This window comes from Canis lupus, chromosome 38 (genome assembly GCF_003254725.2).
Source record: "Canis lupus dingo isolate Sandy chromosome 38, ASM325472v2, whole genome shotgun sequence".
In the NCBI taxonomy this organism is placed as follows: Eukaryota; Metazoa; Chordata; class Mammalia; order Carnivora; family Canidae; genus Canis; species Canis lupus.
Window position 1 is genome coordinate 5177366 of NC_064280.1, and position 22570 is coordinate 5199935.

The 22570-nt window shown below is 34.2% G+C and overlaps 1 long non-coding RNA gene across 1 annotated transcript; it reads right to left on the minus strand.

Annotated features, from left to right (window-relative positions):
* Nucleotides 1-1858: 1858 nt before the first annotated feature.
* LOC112642914 (uncharacterized) lies at nt 1859-20794 on the minus strand. The gene is made up of 3 exons (XR_003125500.3): nt 20734-20794; nt 2868-3033; nt 1859-2005 (listed from the first exon to the last, which is right to left on the minus strand). It is a non-coding gene; the product is annotated as an uncharacterized LOC112642914 (long non-coding RNA).
* Nucleotides 20795-22570: the final 1776 nt, after the last annotated feature.

Here is a 22570-nt window from a genome sequence, read left to right on the forward strand (position 1 = left end):
ATTCTGCCAGTCTCTGTCTTTTAATTAGAGAGATTAATCCATTATGTTTGATTTCTGATAAGGAGAAAGATAAAAAGGACAATGGCTCTTTAAATACTTGGCTGCCCTTCAGCCTGAGGTGGAGGGGCTTGCAACAAAAAGATGTAAAAGCCTTGGCCACTAACCTCTTCCTCTGCACCTTTGATATGAGAAGCAGCAATGCGGGGTCAGAGCACTGACCTCTCATATTTGAATAACAAGGTCCTTTTGGCCCATTTGGGTCTCACAAATTGTGTGCAAGCTGCTCCTGGAAGAAGTGGAAGGCTGCCTGGCACAGGCCTCACAGGTGGTGGATTGCTGATACTGTGCTAAATTCTGAAGTTGACCAAAATTAATCATGATTTACCATCCAAGCCATGCCCTGGAAATCCTAAGCCTTCAAAAAACTCCAGAGTTCCAAAACAATTACATCAGACAGACTCTGCCAGTGAAACCGTTGCCTAGGTAAATAGACAGATTCCTGGGGCTTCTTATTTATGTCATTTTCCCAGAATCCTTTAATCCTATATTATAATCTACTGAGGTAACTTAATTGGGTGAAAACCCGCATCACTGAGATATAGGTATTACTCATTACCAAACTGCATCCCCTTATTCTTTGTAATTGACAGTATTCTCTATTCAATGAATTGTGTAAAGAGATCACAAAAGATCAAGATTTAGAAATCTTGTTACACTTATTATACTTGTTATAATCTATGTTACACTTCTATCCCTTTGGTTATTGTGCTAGAAATGTAACATTGGAAGTTAATCGAAATCTAATTACTAATAATATCTACCCAATGTAGCGATTTTTAGAATATGCTTGAAATTTGGAAAACAATCTTTCTAGTTCATATGCTATTTTTTCCTAGAGTTTAGGTTTTCTGTTGAATTTTTGAACATTCAAAATATATTATTTTATGTCAATGTTTAGATACACAAATGTTATCAGTTTGCAAGTTTGTGTTAAGAAAATATCTTCATGTTGGTGGTAACCTCTTTTTGTGCGAGTTTGTATGAATGTGCTTTTGGTATCACTGTAATAGTAAATATCTGGATACAGTAAAATCTTCTAGAAGCAAAGATACATATAAATAGATTGGAACATAATACTAACTTGAAAAGGAATAAAATACAATATTCAAAAACATGGATGAATCTTTAGAATATTGAGTAGAAAAATAAAGTTTTAAAAATATGATTTTCTTGGGGAGCCTAGGTGGCTCAGTCAGTTAACATCTGACTCTTGATTTGGGCTCAGGTCAAGATTTCAGGGTTTTGAGATCCATCCCCGAGTAAGACTCTGCACTCAGCATTGAGTCTGCTTGAGATTCTCTCTCTCTCTGGCCCTCCCTCCCCCCCCTTCACTCTCTCCCTCTTTCCCTTTCTCAATAAATAAATTTTTAAAAATCTTAAAAAAAATATTTTAAAAAGATATGATTTTATTTGTAATGAGTTTAAAATGACTAATAATAATATATGTTTTAGTAATCCATTTATCTTATGAAACCGTGTGTGTGTGCGTGTGTGTGTAGAGACATATATGAATACAAAGGGCATGATAAAAGATTAAGGATACTAAGTAGTTATGTCTTCAGTGAAGGAAGGCAGGTTGATAATCTAGGAGAGAAACTCATAGGTAGCTGCAATTTAGTGGCATTGTTTTAAATATCATGTGTGGTAGTGAGCTAGGCTACTTACATTCATTATTAAAATAAAAGCAAGAAAATGGTTATGCTTGGACAAATTTTGGTGTTGAGACAGAAGTTTTTGAAATAATTTAAATCCCTTAAGATTCAGACATTATAGAAGAAACCACAGACTCTGAGTATCTCATGTCATTTATTGAATATTGAAATGAAAGTGAAAAACAGAGTGCTTATATGGGCACCAAATGGTTATAAGTGTATAGATTGTGATCAGGTGGCTGACTGGGAGCTGCCCAGCATCACAAGAGAGTGTCCTACTGTATATCACTGTTCTGTGAAAAGATAGAAAAGACCAAAATTCAAAATTTGATTACATTTCTACTGAATGGAAATCACTTCCACACAATCACAAAGCCAAATGGTCCTAAGTCAAACAATCATAAGTCAGGGACTCTGTATTTCCTGTGACCAAAATACTACATCCCTAAGCACATAGATTAGGAATCTTAAAGTGGATCCATACTCCTGAGATTTTGAGAAAAACCTCCAAACAGTTGCCACGCATAAACACATACAGGCACAGGCACACCCATATTTCTAAAACTTCAACTTTCCTATATATATTTAGTTCTAAAATCTACTGGCATAACAAAAGGCCAACACTATTCTCTCTGTGACCTCATGTTGTTCCCCTACCCCATTCTTTACATCTACCCTTAATCCTTCAATAGCCATCTTCCTTTTTAGAAAAGAAAGTCATGCTCCTTATCCATCTGGAATCTTACCATGGTACATTGCCAAACAAAGTGACAATGGAAAGATTGATTTCTTTAACGTTTTCTTTAATGTTATCTCAGGGAACCAAACCCTCCCTTACAGCTTTCTATCTTCCTTTATGAACTAAAGTAATGTCCTAGTAAAGCTGTTTTTTTTTAAACACAGTGGAAAGATTTCCAAGGAAATCAAATGTTTCAAGATTGTTTGGAGGAAATGTGCAGATCAGAATTGTACATGATATCTTTCAAAAACAGTGTGTATACACATCATTAAATATCTATACCAATCAGTCACTCATTTATTGGGTTTACCCCAGGTTCTGTTACTGTATTAGTCGCTTTCAACACCATGGATTTCTTTATCTTTTTTCTCTATTTCTTGATTGGTTTGCTACAGGTACAATTATATGCCACGTACCTTTTTCAGTCTAGAAGCAGTTTGAAGAAACGACCATGTTTGTGACATGTCATTCTGCCACCAGAGGGGAAAAAAACAAGAAAGTGTATGGAACTTCTCAATGTTTCTTAAAGTTTCTGTCTGGAACTGGCCTATTTTGTATTTCTGATTCATCATCAGTCCAAACCTAATGCCAATAGCATAGAGAAGCACAGAAAGTCACATATCAGCAGGTAGGAATGTATAATCCTTTAGGGGACAGCCATGAATAGTGGAGAAAAATAACACATGCCACCACAGTTATTGTCAACTTATTCAATAATTTTATTTACCATTAACAAACATTAAATGATGATGCATCAGCAGTACAAGACAACTTTAGGACCAATTGATCTTTGGCATTAAATACATCTTTTATGAAATATGTCGGAAATTTTTGAACATGATGTTCTATTTTTATTGAGATTCTGATTACTCCCCAAAGCTGAAAATATAGATATTAACACACACCTACACACTTACTAAAGGAAAACCATGCCTTACACACTTTGCTTGAAAGTCTTTTCATTTTATCTATATATTACACTGACTTACTACAAATGAAGAGAAACAACATACTGATTTGCATTTTGATTTTTTAATGTATTGTAAAAATGAATAAATTGTATTAAACTTGCATGTTGTTAATCTTGACATTACTACTCTGTTGGACTTCCCTCTGAAAATCTTACTTTATCTGTGGCTTCCCTAAAAACCACTCAAACAACAGGGGATACCTGCATCCTTATCTACAAAAACTAAACCACAGTGAAGCCTACCAAATATAGTCATCTATTACTTATCTCATACTATTCATCCTGATATTCTACTACTATTGATCTGAAATAAAACTGATTAGTATTCTTGTTTCATCCCTGTCTTACAGGCATAGATACATAATCATTCTTATTTTCCACTCTGTTGGCCTATCATTTTAAGACATTTCTCACTATTTTCCAGGAATTAAAACACTCTGCTCTTTGCCTATATAAATGGGAAGTGTCTTAGTTTGGGATCCCCAGAAGTGGATTCTTTTATTTTTTTAGATTTTTTTAAAAAATATTTATCTATTTTAAAGAAAGAGGGGAAGTGAGAGGGATTGAGTCTTAAGCGGATTCTGCTTGAGCATGGAACCCGAGGTGGGGCTTGATCCCACTACCCTGAAATCATGACCTGATCTGAAACCAAGAGTCTGATGCTTAACTGTCTGTACCACCCAGGTGCCCCAGCCCAGAAGTGACTTCTGACACAAGGACGCTAGTGAGAGCAACTTCGATGTAGGTAATAATCACTAGTAGAGGGTTATGGAAACAATACAGGGAAGAGAAACATTCCATAAAGGGTAAACAAGCTAGACTGCTTCTATAGCAGGTGACTAGGGTTTAGTTTTGCTGAAACTTAATCAAAGACCACTAGAACAACCTGCAATCTGACAAGATGGCATGTATTGGCTCCATCCAGTGCAGAAAGGAACTTGAGAGGAACCAAGAGAACTGCACAAGAAAAGGAAGAGAAGGGTATTTTATAAAGATTGTTATAAGGTTTGGGCTCCAAAGAAGGACTCTGAGGATCTTGCTCTGGTAGCAGGAGAGAGAGAGGGTATTTAATTGCACTCTTCAATATCTCCAACTTAGCTGCCATTGATGTTAATCTTTGGTTCTATATATTTAACTTCTCTCTCTAAATCTCCATTGTTTCTGAACTTGGATGAGGAGAGTTTTACCCCTACTCAATCTCAGTGTTGCATACCAGTGACTCTTGTAAACTGATCTTTAGTCTACTTTGGGACATTGAGTTCTTTCTGGTAGACGTGTAATGAGCACAACTCCTTTCTTTGGTATTGGCTTCTCATAGGCAAAGACAGCAAATAAACTTTTGATGTTAATTTTCTCCCATCTTGCTCTGTCTCAGAACCCTGATACTTCACTGAACACTTGGCTGCCTAAAAAGAAAATGTTCTTTTACTTTTGATTAAATCTTTTTTTGTGATGAAAATGGGCATGGAGCTAAATCCCAGCCAATATGTCATAACTAATAGATTTGTGTGAGACTCTCAGGGATGCATCTTTTAAGAAGGTGCAGTTGAGATCTCTCTCCTCTTGCCTCTTCCTACTGACTGCATTCTCCTAATGGCAGGAACTACACCTGTCATAGTGAGGGACACCATGTGCCTCAGGTAAAAAGATGACTTAAAGAGCTCTCATCCTAGATGGTAGAATTTCTACTCTAGTATTTTCATTCAAGAAAGAATAACTCTTTTCTGTTTAAAATACTCTAGTTAATTTTCTTACAAAGAAAGCTAAATAAAGGAATAAACTATGCAAAACACATGAAAAAAATATAATAAATTAACTTACAAATTCTTCTTGCTGTCTGTGGATCTAATTCTCTAACTTCCTTTAACGTTTTAATCACATATTACCAAATCTAATATCTTTTGTTTCCATTGAATACACCCAATATCTATATTTTTATTTGAATGCCAGTAGCAACTTCTTTCTTCCAATTATATGCTAAACGTTTGCATTGTACACTCTCAAATTATAAGCACTCTGGTGATATGAATTGTTTACTATTTTTAAGTATCTCTATGTTGCATGCATAAAATGCTCATTAAAAAAGATAAACAGGGGTCATGCTTATTTTAATTTTATAGCTTAGAAATGGAAAAGCTTATTATAAAAATTTTTTAAGCATACAGTACCACTTATGTTGAATTGCTCTTAGAGGAAATTTTTCGATTGAGAAACTTAAGGAAGACACAAACATAAACATATATCTACACAAATATGCAAGAATGTTGAACTTTTTGTTCAAAGAATTATATACAATTTATTAAATATACTTATGCACAACAATGTAAAGAATCTTTAATGTCTATGATGTGGGACTCTGGTTCTTTAATATGGACACAGTATCAACCAGTGTGACAATGAAAGTTTTTGTGTTCTTGACTCGACTAATTTCTTCTGTCTTATGTTGTTTTTGTTCCATATTATTTTCTTGTTCTGAAACCTTTGTTGTCTGATCTTTGCTTTTTGATATATTTTTTTTTCAAAATACAGTTTTAGTAATGAGTCTCTTATTGTTTTATTCAGGATCCTCTGTTTCCAATTTATGATGCCAAATACTGTCTATGGCTGGTAATGAGAGCTACTCTTCTGTCTCACTGAATTGAATCTTCCACATCTGTATTCTCTTTGATAGTTTACTAAGGTACCAGCATTTTCTCTATGGAATCACTTTCTTCTTTATGATATGTTATAGATATGAAGGTTCAAACCTTTCTTTATAAAATGGAGAATAAACAAAAAGCAGAATTTGTCATGTCAAGGAATCCCTGTGCCACACTATGACATGTCTGCTAGGAGCAGGAATAGCTTAGGACTGGTTTATATACCATAAGCCCGTAGTTGTGTCAGTCTCATGGTGTGTGAATTATCTCAGTTAAAGTCCTGCCAATCCTGATACAAATTGGAGGAATAATAAGTCAAAGGCAATCAAAATGACTTCTAAAATTATATGGAAGAATTTTTGTTCAGTTAAAAAAATAAATCTAGCTTTCTCATTGTGCTTCTTGTGTATTATCTACTTTGATATTAAGTTTAATATGTTTCTGATTTCATTTCAGCAATTTTGACTTACTCAATTTAATGCCAGTAACGGGAATGGAAAAATGACAATAATTGTTAAGCCTTGGCAACACTTTCTCATTTTAATGAAACTTATTTAGTAGTAAAGCTATAGCAAATAATCTATAACTGTATCATTCTACTGCTAAATGTTATATTAACAATTTGTAACCATGACAAGAATGGAGTTTTTCTGTATCATGTTTTAGATCTTAATGATTATATAACTTTAATATCAATTTGCAAAATACAAAAACATTCAGTAGCTTTCTGCATTGTTATATGACTAAATATAGTGGTCTTGAAAAAACAACATTATAATTTAGGCATACAATTAATTTATACATTCTCATATAAGGTTCTAGGTACTAGAAATCCTATTGGTTTCAAATAGAAAAAATGTGGAATACGTATTAGTTGTTTCAACATAATTTGTCTTCTTCAAGGAAAACATGCTTTTCTTTAAAAAGTTTTTTTTTTAAATGCCATGCTGCTTAGCATAAAAAAAGCAAAAAAAAAAAAAGGAATAATATCTAAGTCCCAATTTATGAATGTCAAATGTTCTCACAAAAAGTAAAATTTTAAAACATGTCTAAAATCTTTAACATGATGTCAATGTTAATTAAGAAAACTGCTGACATCACACTATGTAGCTGAACTCAAACCTCATGGTCATGAATAAATGGACTTTATTAGAAGCCTGCTTGAGAATTGTACACATTTCTGTTTTTTGAGAAGCTGTGGTATACCTTTGTTCTAGAGCTGCTATTTCTCAAGGACAAGCAAGAGTATCTAAATGTGTAAAAATCTCTGAGAGGATTAGTGATTTCCAGAATATATATTAGTCAGGATAATTACTAAATATGTCTATTTGTACATATCCAACCTGAATATAGTGCCTCACACAGGATATAATTTTCTCTCTCCTGCAGCCAGTCAATGTGAATGGTCAGTTCCTGTGACGCAAAGATTGGGGCACCAGGCTGAGCAGAGTAGTTCAGCCTTATACACACGAAAACTAAGATTGCTCCAAACATACCCAGGTATATCTAGGTGAAGAAAAAAGGAACAGTATGTCTAGAAAAAAAGTATTATTTTGAAACATAATCCTGAAGCTACTGAACTCATTCCTGCTCATGCCCACATGGAGATAATATAGTCACATGACCACATCTAAGTGAAATAGAAGCTGGAGAATGTAGTTGGGCAGCTTGTGCCAGGAAAAGCAGAAAAAAGACTTGGGAGATTGAGGACAGCTATAAAGTTGGCCATGGGGAGCAAATACTCTTCCCCCAAAGTAATGAAAAACTAAAGGCATGGGAAACCTATTTCTTACCACCACATAATCTATTATACATAAAAAGAATATTTGATATATTTTTAAAAATCATGATAGTGATGATGAAGTCTCAAGACCAAGCTTTATCTGATAATAATATTTCTTCAATTGTTACTCCAGAAAGAGTAATTCACACGGTGACTTACATTACATAGTGCTTAGTAGGACAAACCCTAGTGTCAAAGTACCAAGGACAAAATTGACCCAGTAACTGGCAGCATGACACTGGAAATAGTCATATTTAGTTTTCAAAGAGTTTTTTTAGTTTTCATGCACTTCCCATCAAAGAAAAACCTCTGTTGGTGTTCTGATTTAAATTGCAAAAGATATATATTAACTTCATGAGAAATGACATTTATGACATAATTTCCTCACCAGCGATATAATAAGCTGATAGTTTGGAATTTCTGTCCTTTCTTAAATGTGGAGTTTTGTTCTGAATCTTATGATCTTCTGTTTTATCTATTTATAGGCTTTATAATATATACTTTGAATTTTCAATGGTTATTTTCTTTTTCATTTCTATTAATTCCAAGTATAAGAAATTATAAGCTGCATTAAAACTCATACCAAATTTTCTAAGTATCTTTAATATTTTATTTGAGCTTTACCATTTACCTAGACATGTAATTTTGTTCATGTCTCAATATTTATACATTTTATTTAGTTTTCTTTCTGTCAAGAATTGTCTTGGATATTTGATACAAGGTTCTACAATTACAGTGGTCCTATTTTTATCTTACTAGCAATTTCATTTCACTGGCTTCAGTTATAGTAAATTAAAACATTATGCATGACAAAGGATGCATTTCTGATCCAATGGGCTGGTTACAAGGCTGAGGAGTCCATGAGAAATTCTGCTAAGATGTGAGTGTTTTTTGAGCAAGGCAGAGAGATTAACCTTGTCAGGAGTTTACACATGAAATCTGGGAGAGTCAGTCATCTCTTGGCTACTTGAATACTCTCCCATTATGTCTATCTGTCATGTCAGTGTTGGATGACCATTCTGAAGGTGAATTGTAGGGATCTACAGTGGACAGCTACGTCTGTGTAGTGCTGAGGTGCTTTCACATCAGCTGTTAAGACTTCACAAGTTGCATAGAAAATGATGGTCCTGGGAGGTCTGATTGGTTCACTCAGTGGAATGTGCAACTCTTAATCTTGAAGTTGTAGGCTTAAGCCCCACATTGAGGGAGAGAGATGATTTAAAAATATATCTTTAAAAAGAAAGAAGAAAGAAAGAAAAAGAAAGAGAAAGAAAGAAAGAGCAAGAGAGAGAAAGAAGAGAGAAAGAAAAGAAAAAAAGAAAAGAAAAGACAAGAAAGAAAAGAAAAAAGAAAAAAGAAAAGAAAGAAAGAAAAGAAAAGAAAAAAAGAAAAGAAAAGAAAAAAAGAAAAGAAAAGAAAAGAAAAGAAAAGAAAAAAAGAAAAGAAAAGAAAAGAAAAGAAAAAAGGATGGTCCTTATTCTAAGCTCTGTCATTGAGGCAAACCTTTCTTATGACATTATTTGGTTCCAATATCAGGTTATGCTTATTTGTTGTATTGAGATATCACAGTAGGAAATTAAAGGAGAATTATGAACCTGAGCTTAGTCCAAAACATTCCACTAAATATTTCTGCTGACTTTTTTTTCTAACTTTTGCACATGAAATGAAACAAAAAATTAAAAAAAAAGGTCTCGTTTTATTTACAAAGAACACAAACCAGAAACTGATACTTTTGGAGAAAACCTGTTTAAAAAAATCACACTTGTGCTTAAATATAAATATGCTGTAAAATATGTAATAACTTCCTATCAAAGATATGGCTGTTTTAATATACACATTTTTACTTAATATAAAACTGTAGTTTCTTTCTTATTTCAGATATGTATTTCAATATATGTGTATCTGTGTGTATTTACATTTATATACTTAAGATATTGATTAAAAAATAAGCTATGTTTAAATGAACACCTTCACAATGAATACCAAAAATTGGGGGAAATTTTAAGCTCAAAGAAAGTTGAGGATAAGGAAGAGAAGATAATTTTATTAAGTAAACATGAGTTATATTTTGCTATAATAAGTAATAACCCCAAATCTCTTTTTTAAAATGAAGATCTCTTTCTGACTCTTAGCGCATACACAGTTCAGATAGGTGTATATTCTGTGTTTTCTTTGTTTAATAACCAGACTCTGAGAGCAACCTCTTTTAGAAATATACTGAACAGTTACAAATCAAGGAAAGGGAGGACACAGCTGACCCTATACTGACTTTTCAAGATTCTGCCAGAGGTGACCAGTGTGCTTCTAATTGCATTTCACTGGATAAAGTAAATCACTCAGCAAAACTTAACATCTGAAGACTTAGGAAGTATAACCCTACCTAACACCTGGAATAAATAAAAATGAAATGTCTGTACATAGTGTCAATGTCTACACCCATCCTTTCAATTTATTAAATACCCTTTAGTTCACTTTCCTTTTCTCATTAAAAATATGAGAGAGAGATAAATTAAGAATGGGGAACAGAGTCTTGGGGTGCCTGAGTGGCTCAGTTTGTTGAGTGTCCAACTCTTGATTTCAGCTGAGGTCATGATCTAAAGGTCGTGGGATCGAGGCCCGAGTCGGGCTCCATTCTTGCCACAGAGTCTGCTTGGGATTCTGCATCCCTGTCTTCATTAGCCCCTGACCTTGCTTACACTCTAAATAAATAAATAAAATCTTGAAAGAAAGAAATAATCTCTTAATTATAGACAACAAACTGATGGTTTTCAGAGGAAAGGGGAATGGGGTATGGGTTAAATAAAAAAAAAATCACTCATCCCCTCACAGTAGAATAAAAATAAAAATTCCTTACTTGATGGTCTCAAACTCAACATCATGGATTTTTGTGTAATTAGAGAAATAGAAACACTGTAACAACAAATAGGAAGTGTCACGTGAAGCAGGGGAAGGAGATGGGAAACAGAGTAGAGTGGTCCTGAAGTCCTGTTAAAGAGATACTGAGGGGACATTTTGCCCTGGAAATTATATATATATATATATATATATATATATATATATATATATGTATTTATTGAGAAGATTCTAGTTTTGTCTCTTGAAAGAGAACATTGTTCATTTATCTCTCTAGATTTTTTATTCCACCCTCTGTGTAAGTCATCCTCATTGCCATTTTTGCCATAAAGTAATTGGACACTGGAAAATTTGCCCTCCTTAGCTGCTCAGTAACTTTCTGAATTCACTTTCTGCCTACAGATAACTGGTGACACCAGGGCTATTTTACATCTTTTTTAATCTTAATAGTGAATTGTCCCAAGTAAGCCTAAGGTAACATTATAAGAAGGCATACAAGTGGGAATACAAGTGGGAAAAGAAGGAAGAAGATGAAAGGAAAGGGAACAGAGAAGAAGGGAGGGGGATTTTAGTTAAAAGAGCCAAAAAATCATCACACACACAATGTAAACCTCTTATAGAAATGTACAAGGAGAAAAAAACTTCCATAGATACAAGATTTGAAGACAGTATGTCTGAAAATTTTCCCAAAACATCAAAAACATCAAACCATAGATCCAAGAAATTCTATGAAGTTGAGACAGGATAAAATTTAAACACATCACACACACACACACACACACACACACGAGTAATATTTTTTGTAAAATTTCTGTATTAAAATGTAAATAAACTAATAAAGCAATAATTATTCAAAAGAATCCTTTTAACACTGAAGTTTTAATCACTCTTTCAGAGGGTTTTTGATTGTTAAAGAACATTTATTTCTCTGAAATTTTATAAGTTATGGTTTATTTTTATGATCTTACAAATGTTTTGATTTGTTTTAATCTTTTTCTATATTCCAAATAGTTTATTTTTTTGGAAAAAATAGTTATTTTTTATTGGAAAATGAAAGGAAAAAAGCTCTTAAATTGACTTTTGGTAGCAGTAATTTATTTTGTTTGATCATTCCTGAAACTTAATTGAAAAATCTGTAAAAAAATAAGTCAGTGATGGAGAATATTTTAACTTGCAGTTTGGGATGAACATCAATTGATTATAAAGAAAATATCTTGAAAATAACTTTTGAATTAAATGCTAAATGTTAAATACTACATAATGCTATATAATGCTATATATCTATATATATGCAAATAGTTTCTTGTTTTTAACCTTAAAAGTGTGTGTAACATAAAGGTATATATTAAAAACAAATATCAAATAACATTTTCTCATATTCTTTCATTATATAAACCTCTTATTAAAGCTTAATAGTCTTTGACATAAAGATCATATGGGCTTAATTTCTATAAATATATTTGAACATTGGTTCATATTTGTACATTTGTAAATTAAGTAATATCATGTAAATCAGTTAAAAATCTTAGAAAACTTTCAGTTATTTCTGTGAATAGCATAATAGCCAAAACATAAAATAGTGAATATTTCATTTTCCAAGACAGTTTGCATATACTGTCATATATTCAGTGCTTTAAAACTAGCTACTTGACATATCAGTGATATATTCCTTAAGTATTTTTTAATTTGATGGCAATTCATAGTTATTTTAATAACTGATAAATAAATATGTATTTCCCTTTGCTTTTCATCATATAATTGAGGTCCTAATTTCAATCTTTCATAGAAATATCACTAAAAGCCATATATGTTCTCAAAAATGTTTAAATTCTGCATGCAAAGATAATTCCAAATATCTATAAAAAGGGACTATTTGCAAATTGGCAAAGAGCAATGAAAAAAGCTTACAGAATGCATTCATTTTCTAACTGCCATTGTGTGTGAGAGAGTTTGTGTGCTTTCCAAAATTTGTCAGAGTTGCCAGGCCTGTCAGATATGTTTGTTGGAGTTTGGAAAGGAAACCTACCATGTTCTCCATTCTTGGCATTAGCATCAAGAAAGTTTTAGAGAATATATTCTGATCTACTGCTATACATTTCAAGTGTCAGTAATAGCGATTTCAAGGAAAAACTTTAGATGAAATCAACTGGTAATTTATATCTATTTTAATTTCAGCATCATTTCCTAGAATTTCTTCTCCTTGCAGACATATTTGAAAATTAATATCATTTATTAACATTACTGTTTTGGCTTCAAATCATACACTTACTCAAATTGTGTTTAAATGTTTCGCATTTAAAAAGCAGGTTGTATACCAGATATGGCCTACAAAACAGCTTTTATACCAAAATTACTAATGAACTACATATAGTATTAATGAATAAAGTACAAATTATTTTAATACATAGTATTAACATTATTATTCTCAGTGTGTCCTTTGATTCTGAAAAAATTCAGAAAATTTAAAGGGGTACTAATAAAATAATATTTAATAAAATTAATCACAAAAAAACAAATTTGATTAAAAATAATAGAAAAGGAATACCTTGGTGGCTCAGTAGGTTAAATATCTGCCTTTGGCTCAGGTCATGATCTCAGGGTCTGGGATCCAGCCCAGCGAGGGGCTCCCTGCTCTGCGGGACCCTGCTTATCCCTCTGCACCTTACTTTTTGGTAGTCTCTCTCTGTCTCTTTCATAAATAAAGAAATAAAATTATTTTAAAAATCATAGAAAATAATTATATAGTTTAGAACTATAAATATAATTTACTCAATCATCCTGCCTACAAAGTAAAATATGTAGCTGAGCTACAAAGTAAAATATGTAGAAGTCATAAATCTACAATTCTTGAGTATTAGTCTAACATTCTTCTTTCATTAAAGATAAAATGAATTGCATAAGGGAACTCTGGAGAAGGTCAAAATCATACATTTTGAGGAACTAGAACTAATTTTAACTTAAAGTGATATTATCACCAGCTGGATATTCAAATCTGTATTTCACATAGACATTTAGATTTTCATTTCTACTTAAGCTTTGATATCAGTCTATTACCTTTACTAAGAAGGGTCAAATCCATTAACTTGGCCAACTCACATAGAACCATTCACATAAAACTACCAAGACAGAATTTGACTCTATCTTAAAATTTTTAGCGCACTAAAAGAATAATACAGCCCATTAAGGAATAATCTAGGCCTTTCTGTTTTATTTATAAGAATAGATTTTTGTAATTTATGTTTTACTGCCTAAAATAGAGAGATGCAATAATTTATTGAGAATCTGTCTTCTATCTATCATCTATCTATCTATCTATCTATCTATCTATCTATCTATCTATCATCTATTATGCATTCTCCTATTCCCTAGCTTAGGTGAGTATTGCTTGTAGATAGTTTTTAACTATCAACAATGTTTGGTTATTGCCTCCACAAAAAGAGCACCCTTACCGGAGGCTTCTCAGGGTGGACTGCATCGAATGACTGATCTACTTAGAGAAAAAAATTCTTGCCTCCTTTACCCCAATTTGGGACAACTTTGTAGGATCATCCACACTTCAGAATTCCTTACAGAAGCCTCTCTATGAAAGCTCTATCTCAAAAATCTCAGGGAATCCAACCTACAAGAGAGGCTGAAACTTTTTCGTATAGGCCAAAACCTGGAACTTAATAAAGCTCATAAGTTCTCAACGACTATTTGAAGTGATCAATTAAAAGCTTTATCTATGCACCTAAGAACAAGCACACACACTTTCTATTTGTTTTGTTTTGTCTTGTTTTTTTGCATGATGTTGGCTACATATTTAAAAGTCAGCTAAATATTCAAAAAGACCAAACAGATTGTTGGCAATACTGCAAAGAGTAACACTGTGTATATCTTCCTGAACAGCAGTAAGATTAGTGCCATAAAATGGAAGTTACCTTGACATTTTTATTAATTTTCTTATAAAAATGTAAGTGCATTTTTTAGCACATGCCATCACAACCAGAAATCTTATCAAAAAGTACTGGGAAATGCCATAGTGACATGTAAGCATGCTTTAGAGAAAAAGGCAAATTTATATTTTAGCAACTTTATTATAACTTTTCTTTGGGCATTCAAAATACTATTAGGCTGAGTCATGAAAGTGCTGTCAAGTTTTTATTGTGAAAAGAAGCTCTTCATTCCCATTTCATAAAGAATTTATAAACTAGAATACATACTCTTCCACAAAGTCTAGATTTCTAATGTGTATTTAAGAATGCCTCTGACTAGACAATTTCAAATTTTATATTCCAAGCGCTGCAGATATTACTGTTTGCTAACATAAACACAACTTATTTTCAACTAGTTAAATATATAATGTATATACATAATATATATGTTCTTAAATTCGGGGAAGCCTACATAAAGGGCCTTAATGTTTTCTACACCATGCTAGAGCTTGGAATGTAAAGATGAATAGGATATAGTACTTGCCTTTAAAAATCTCATCAATCCAATAAGTAAAATTCAACTAACTAGCATATTGAGATTGAGTGTGACTTATTTGCTTTCTATTTCTCCTCTCCTCTGGAGTCAAGCATAAATTCAGATTACAGTCAGGCATAGATACTCTTTTAACATAAAATATCATAGTAAAGATGACCAGAGGTTTATTTAGGTAGGTGTATATAAAAAAGCCTCATCATCTTTAAGATAATGCTCTAGGAGGGCAAATTTGCATAAAAAAACTTTTTTCCTCACCTTTCCTTCTCTATTCCATAGGATTGAAAGAAAGCTGAGTGTGTAAAAGGATAGGCAGCTAATATAAGAAAAAAGTAAGGTGCCTGTGGCTAGGGGTCAAATAGATATAAGTGATTTAAAGAAAAGAAACAGATGGATAGTGCAAGAGGAAGACTATGCTCTGTGATTCTCCATGGTGTGCTCACAGAAAAAAGGGGAAAACAAACAAACAAACAAACAAACAAACAAACAAAAAACCTAAGGTCCTCACTAGGAAGGGAAAGTGGTGGTAGTGATGATAATAAGAAAGGGCAGACAAATCAATATTGATTATTTAAGAATTCTTATTATGCCCTTAAAAGATTGTAATGCATATCTCAAACCCAAACTGAAAAAAAAATGTGGTTTTGTTTTGTTTTACATTCTTCAAAATACTGTGGATTTTCCTCAACTCAAAGAAATTCTGGCTGGGACTCTCATCCCACCTATAATGGTTTCAAATGATCCTGTAACTTTTCTAACTGGTTAATATGAAGAGATAAGAGAACACATAAGAAATCAATAAATTCATCTTGATGGTTTAAGCAGGACTCTTGAAGGGGAGAAAAATTAGAGTGGGGCCTTCAAGGAGCACCCACCATTTACTAGTTGAAGAAAGTAATAAAAGTGGATCTCATATAGAAGCTTAAGCCATGTACAAGAAAGGTCAGAAAGTGTTTTCCAGAAATACCAATTGTCAGGGTTGTAAGGAAAACTGAGAATTCAAGGCTGGGGTATTGGGAATGATCATTTGGTGATGAATCTGAAGAGCAGACATTTCTAATTACTTGGCTGGGCAGGGTTTAGGTTATAAGAAGCCCTAGATTGTCACTTCCCTGGCTATGGTTCCAACGTTTGTGTCCCCTCCCCAAAGTTTATACTTTGAAACTCTAATGTTCAATGTGATAGTATTAGAAAGTGAAACTTTGGGAGGCAATGAAATAATTAAGGTGAAGTCCTTACAGAAAGGATTAATGCTCTTATAGGAGAGGCCCACAAAGCTTCCTAGAAACCTTCCATCATGTGAGGATTCAAGGAGAAGTCTATGACTTGAAAGAGGGCCCTCACTCGGGTATATTGACACCCTAATCTTGGACTTTCAGCATCCAGAACTGTGAAGAATGTATTTCTTTTGTTTATAAGGCAATAGTCTGTGGTATTTTGTTAGAGCAGCCCAAGTGGGCCAAGGTGTCTCCTTTCTCATCTAGGACATCCTTCTGAGAGGCTGGTATGAGATCTGGTCTGATGGCAATCTCCTAAAGTCATCACAGACAGTAGATGCAGTGAGCAGAGTTATTTCATTTCTTGAGACAAGAAGCATAAAGCAAAGCCAATGAGTTGAGGACTACTGACTGTAGCGTACTCCACTCACCATTAGGGACACAAAACCTATGTTGCTAGTGGAGACATTTGTGTTTCAAGTGCCCAAGGAACACTATGCTAGGATGACCAACAGGATATTTAGGAGTGGGGAAGAAAAGGGTGGAGTCTTTGGAAGTGTCCCTCTAGAAGCAATCCTGGATCTCTGCCTTCATATATTTCATAACATTCTTGACACATTTGTGTCACAGAACTGAGCATACGCTCAGGATAGGAAGTAATAAATGTCATTGACAGTAATTTTGAATTAGGCTGAGCTCAATAATATATTATTGTAAAATTTCAAACTAAAATTACTGAATCAAAGTAAAATTGTATTTTTCCTTTTGGGAAAAGAACAAAAACAGAAACAAAAACTGAGTGGTAGCCATCATGATCCCAACTTTCTTTTTGTCCATTCCAGTGTCTGGAGTCCTTCCTCAGGTTTATTTTTTTAATTTTTTTATTTTGTTTAAAGATTTTACTTATTTATTCATGAGAGACACAAAGAGAGGCAGAGACACAGGGAGAGGGAGAAGCAGACTCCATGCAGGAAGCCCGATGTGGGACTCAATCCTGGGACCCCAGGATCACTCGCTGGGCTGAAGGCAGGGCTAAACTGCTGAGCCACCCAGGCTGACCCACCTTCCTCAGGTTTACTACATAGTCCAAGATGATTGCAAGTCATCACATCAACATAGCAGTTTGGACGACAGAAGAACGAAAACATAAGTCTTAATCTGGGAGAGTTAGCAATTTTAAAGCAGATGCTTTGGAAAGGTCACATATAACTCCCTACATCTTACTAATAATATAAATAGAAGAATAGAAGATTATATCTAGTTTAAAAAAAAAAAAACGCTAGAAAATGTAATCCAAACTTATTCCAAAACTCAATAAGGCCAGTTTCTGAATTTTTGGTGGTAACTGATACAGAAGACATGTGGGATAGAGATTCAAAACCGAAGGGTTCAACTTGAACCCTTGAATAAAAAGAATCACTTGAACCTTAGATTCCTTTTGTTATTTTGTATAGCACATAACTGTTTTCTCTCCACTATGATAGGGTTTGAAATGTTTATTTGATAAAGATTTTGAAGATCAGTTTTTCTATAACAATGGACACAAATCAGACATGAGAGCTACTGCATGATGACACACCAAAGCAGCAGGATTGAATGAATGCCTATAAACAGAACAGTGAAAAATATTGAATTTTACTTAACCCTGTCTTCCTTTCTGGAGAAATGGCCAGCCCACAAAGAAAAACCCCAGAAACTGACATTAAAAAGTTGCTCCCTAAAGACATGGTCCTCTCCCGATTATCTCTAATCAGATCCAACAGTTAATAAGTCCCTTTCCAAATAGCCAAAATTTAAAATGAGCTCTTTAGATCCTAGTATTATCTGGCAGCAAAGGATTATCAGTCAGGGGAAATGGCTAACAAGTGATATAAAATACAAGCAAAATAAACAAGAAAGAATAGAAAGAATCCTCGAATGGATATGAGGCAATAAAGGATACAGTGGAAAATTCATTACACTATGAATAGTATGCTTAAAATGGTAGAAGATATTGCATCTCATGAAATATGAGCAGAATATAGGTGCATTCCAAAAATGCAAAAGAAAAAACATATATATGAAATTGTTGCATTAGTGACATTTCTTGAAATTATATTCTCCACCCTTTTCCCTATTTTCTCTTAACCTCAAAAGTATCATAAGCATCATTTATTCATTTTCCAATCTAATCACTTGGCTAACATCCTATTCTAAGTCCACCAGCATCTCTTGATTTAAAAACCAAAAAAAAAAAATAAATAAAAATAAAAAGAGGAAGCAAATGTACTTCCTTTGGGGAGCAAGGAGATAATAATGGACTAGAATATTTTAACAAAATCTCATGAAAAAAATAAAAAAGATTCTTTATAAGACATGTTTTTTAAAAATCTTTAATAAAAATTGAAGAAATGACAAGATGTTAAGTAATAACCTCAACGTTGGATGAGAACAAGAACTGAGGAGGGCATAAGGCATGAGAAATACTGAATCTGCAGTTGCCTTATAGGATTTCTTGCTTTGAAAAACTCCTGGGACCAGAAAAAGAAGTTCTAATCCCCAGAGCCTGAGTAGGGTATACCAGGAGACCCAGTGCTGTCACCAGCTAGACCTCAAGACCTGGCCTTAACTGCCCACCTGCTTGGACTCACTAACCTTTGTCCTACATTTTCCCCCAAGCTCTTTTTGCTGGTCTTCCTCTTTACTCAGACAAATGAGACCCCAAACCATCCCTCAGGTGCTAGTGACAGCACTGAAAAAATCTGCTGGTCCAGACCACCTAGACTTTTTTTTTTTTTAACATTTTATTTATTTATTTGACAGAGAGAGAGCACAAGTAGGCAGAGAGGAAGGCAGAGGGGAGGGAGAAGCAGGCTCCCTGTTGAGCAGGGAGTACCATGTTTGTATGGCTGGATCCCAGAACTCTGGGATCATGACCTGAGCTGAAGGCAGATACTTAACCAACTGAGCCACCCAGATGCCCCACACCTAGGCCCTTAGAGCTAAACTGACTTGCACCTACAGGTAGACCATGGGTTGACCTCTGGAACACCTATAATTACCTTTACCTCGTTGTAATACTAAAGTCTCCACCCAAAGAGGAGCCTCAGCTTCATCTATATAAAATACCATGTATGTAAAGGCACGTTTCCTCAAGACACATGTGCAACCTATTATGCCCACCTTTACATAGGATGACATCTAAATATTCACCTTACCCCTAAAACAGAAGCCCACTCACCCTGTCTTGTTGAGTCACGGCTTTGGAAGCCGTTCCTCTTGATCCCCTTATTTGCTGCAAATAATTTACTCGGTGCAACAGCTCAACCTGGTACCCTTTCTGACCCACCAAGGAGCGAGCTCACGTTGCTTCAGTTGCATTGTGAATTCAAAAAAGACACACTCTCAGTGCAAGGTAAAATAGAAAACTACCCTTCCCATCTCCACTTTCAGGGTACTGCAAATAAATTTTCCTTTATATTGAGTATGTTCAGAAGAAGAGATGGAGGATAACATATCACTTAACCATCCAATGGTTAAATAAAAAAAATATAGTGGAAATTATAAAATATTTTAAACTGATTGATAATGAACCATGTATTATATGTTGAGAGAAGAAAGGCTTAAAGCTGATAAAACATGAACCTCAAGAATTAGAATAGTGAAATAAACAAAAAAATAATAATAATTGGGAAATTTAAAAAGCTTTTGGAAAAGTGAACCATATATTCTGATAGAAATGTCAATTTCAGAAACACAGTTTTGTTTTGCATTAATTCAGTTTATTGTAAAACATCCAGAGAAAGCTGTTTTACAAACTCCTTTTTCTTTAAAGATTGGATAAAAGTAGACAAATTTTGATAATGTGCTTTGGGGCAGGAGGAAATCCAACAGGGACAATTATAAAATTAGGCCACAGATAAAAGTAGATTAGGAGAGTAAACTTAGAAATAATATTATCTGTTTGTTGTACAGAAAATCACCTGGAGTTAGGGCCACATTATGAGCTCATTTTCAAACCCCCTATTACCCACTCATAAAATAGGAGCCCAATACACCAAGAAGCATAATTACAAATAGGAAATGGCTGGCTGTTATGCCTGAGTCATGTGGGAAACAGACAAAAGAAAAAAAAAATAATTAAATTTCCTTACTGCCTACTGCCCACTGACAAATCCTGGAAAGAAGCAGAGTGACATTTCTCTAGGAGCTCAGGACCTAGATGTTAATAGTTTGCTAAGGGAAAAAGGCAATCTTAGCCCAACCTCCAGGATCCTGGGAGCTACTTTAACATATAAAAACTCCTTTGGAAATTTCCATTATCTCTACCTTCAAGATATATGTTGGCAGTCTTCCCCCAAGCATATGACTCACCAATACACATCTGAAGAGTCTCATGACTAAGGTTTTACCAGACAATAATAAATGATCTTATTCTAACAACAGCTAGCCCCTCAAGGTTCTGGAACTCTTCTTCCAAATTCCTTCGCTAAGGAGAAGACTCATGCTCTCCTTAACCCCCTCCCAACTTGAAAGTTGGAGCCACTTATCACAAACCCTGTGCAGCTCTTCCTGCCCAAGGGTCCTGCCCCCCAGCTTTAATAAAACCAACTTTTTGCACCGAAGATGTCTCAAGAATTCTTTCTTGACCGTTCGCTCCCAAACCCCAACCATTTCGAAACTACATCATAAGCACTGGGGTCTGGTGAGGGGAATGGAGTGGCTGATACCAGAGTACAATGAGAGAGGAAAGGGAGGGAAAGGATATAAGGCTCAAAGACTATTGCTCACCGTAGAAACTAAGAATAGTGGGGCCACATATTGTAGACCCAGAACCTAGGGTAAAGACTATTTCACCACTGAGTTGTTTTTCTATAAGTTAAATTAAAGAGAAGGGCCACTCTTAAATTCCCCACTAAGTGGGTTGTGCTGGGAAAGTTAAACCAGAAGGAACTATTTATATACTCTGATTAGAAGTGACTTGCTAATAGTAGGAACATTTTTTTTGTTTGTTTTGTAACAGACTTTATCATATACTCCTTTCATAATTAAAGGAGAACTTAAACATATAAAACCAGTTCTTATTTTGTTATTACAATGCAATCACTATTAATTTAGGTAGATTTTCCTTGAATGTCTAAATAATAGGACAGCTCTTTCTATAAGAAGATTGACTGCTGGAGTGGATTAAAAGCTTTCAGAGAAATCCCCTGCTCATTTATATTAGAGAGGGAGAATTTGATTTTCCTTCCAACAGAAATTGCTGTTTTATCTGGTTTGTGTTTCTAAAGGGCATCCTAAAATACCGTTGATTTTATGCCATTCAACTGTTATGAAACATTTATCCAGCTTAATTTTATAGCTTACTGTCTGATCTTCTCAAATATTATTTTCCCTTTCAAATTATAACAGAAGTCCTTTTAGTAAAATTTTATTATATGATCGCCTATAAACTATGGTATTTTATACAGTTAAACCATGCAGCTATTCCTTTTCTTTTTTTCTTTTAAAAATGTCCCTATTCAGAGGGGTGCCTGGCTGGCTCCATAACTAGAGCATGTGACTCAGTCTTGGGGATCCTAAAAAAAAGCTTCTATTTAGAAACTGATTTCATAAAGTGAAACATCACTTCATGTTTCTTCCTCTTCAGAACGCATATTTTGTAATTATTTGAAAATACTAAGTATACGAAAGTGAGATGATCTTAATATGTAATGTTATTATTCTCATGTTTTCTTCTCCAGACCTTCAAACTTAGAAACACAAGTTTGAACACAGGACCAGACACAGGGTTGCATCAATACTTTAACATGAGGAAAATTCATAAGTAAATTGAGATATCAAATAAAGGAGTGCACAATGAGATGCTCCAAAATGTGCCACTTTGGCACAAGGATTATTTTGAGTTCAAAGTAATTAAAACCCAGCAGATGCAGAAAAAGCTATCTGCCTCCCCCACAGCTACCTAAATTTACATTGGGAAGGAAAGCATGCAACAGGAATAGAACAATTGACAGAGGACCTCCCCACCTTTACCTAAGGACCTCATCTACGCAATAGGACAATCTTGTTTCTCTAAACATCTCCTTTCACCTTCTTGTTAATGGGCTTTCTCCCCTCTGTATCCTCAGGCTCCTACCCCTCTCCTTATCTCATATAAGCTTCATGTTGTCTTTGGAATTTTGGGTCTGCATGGATTCCCTGTATGTAT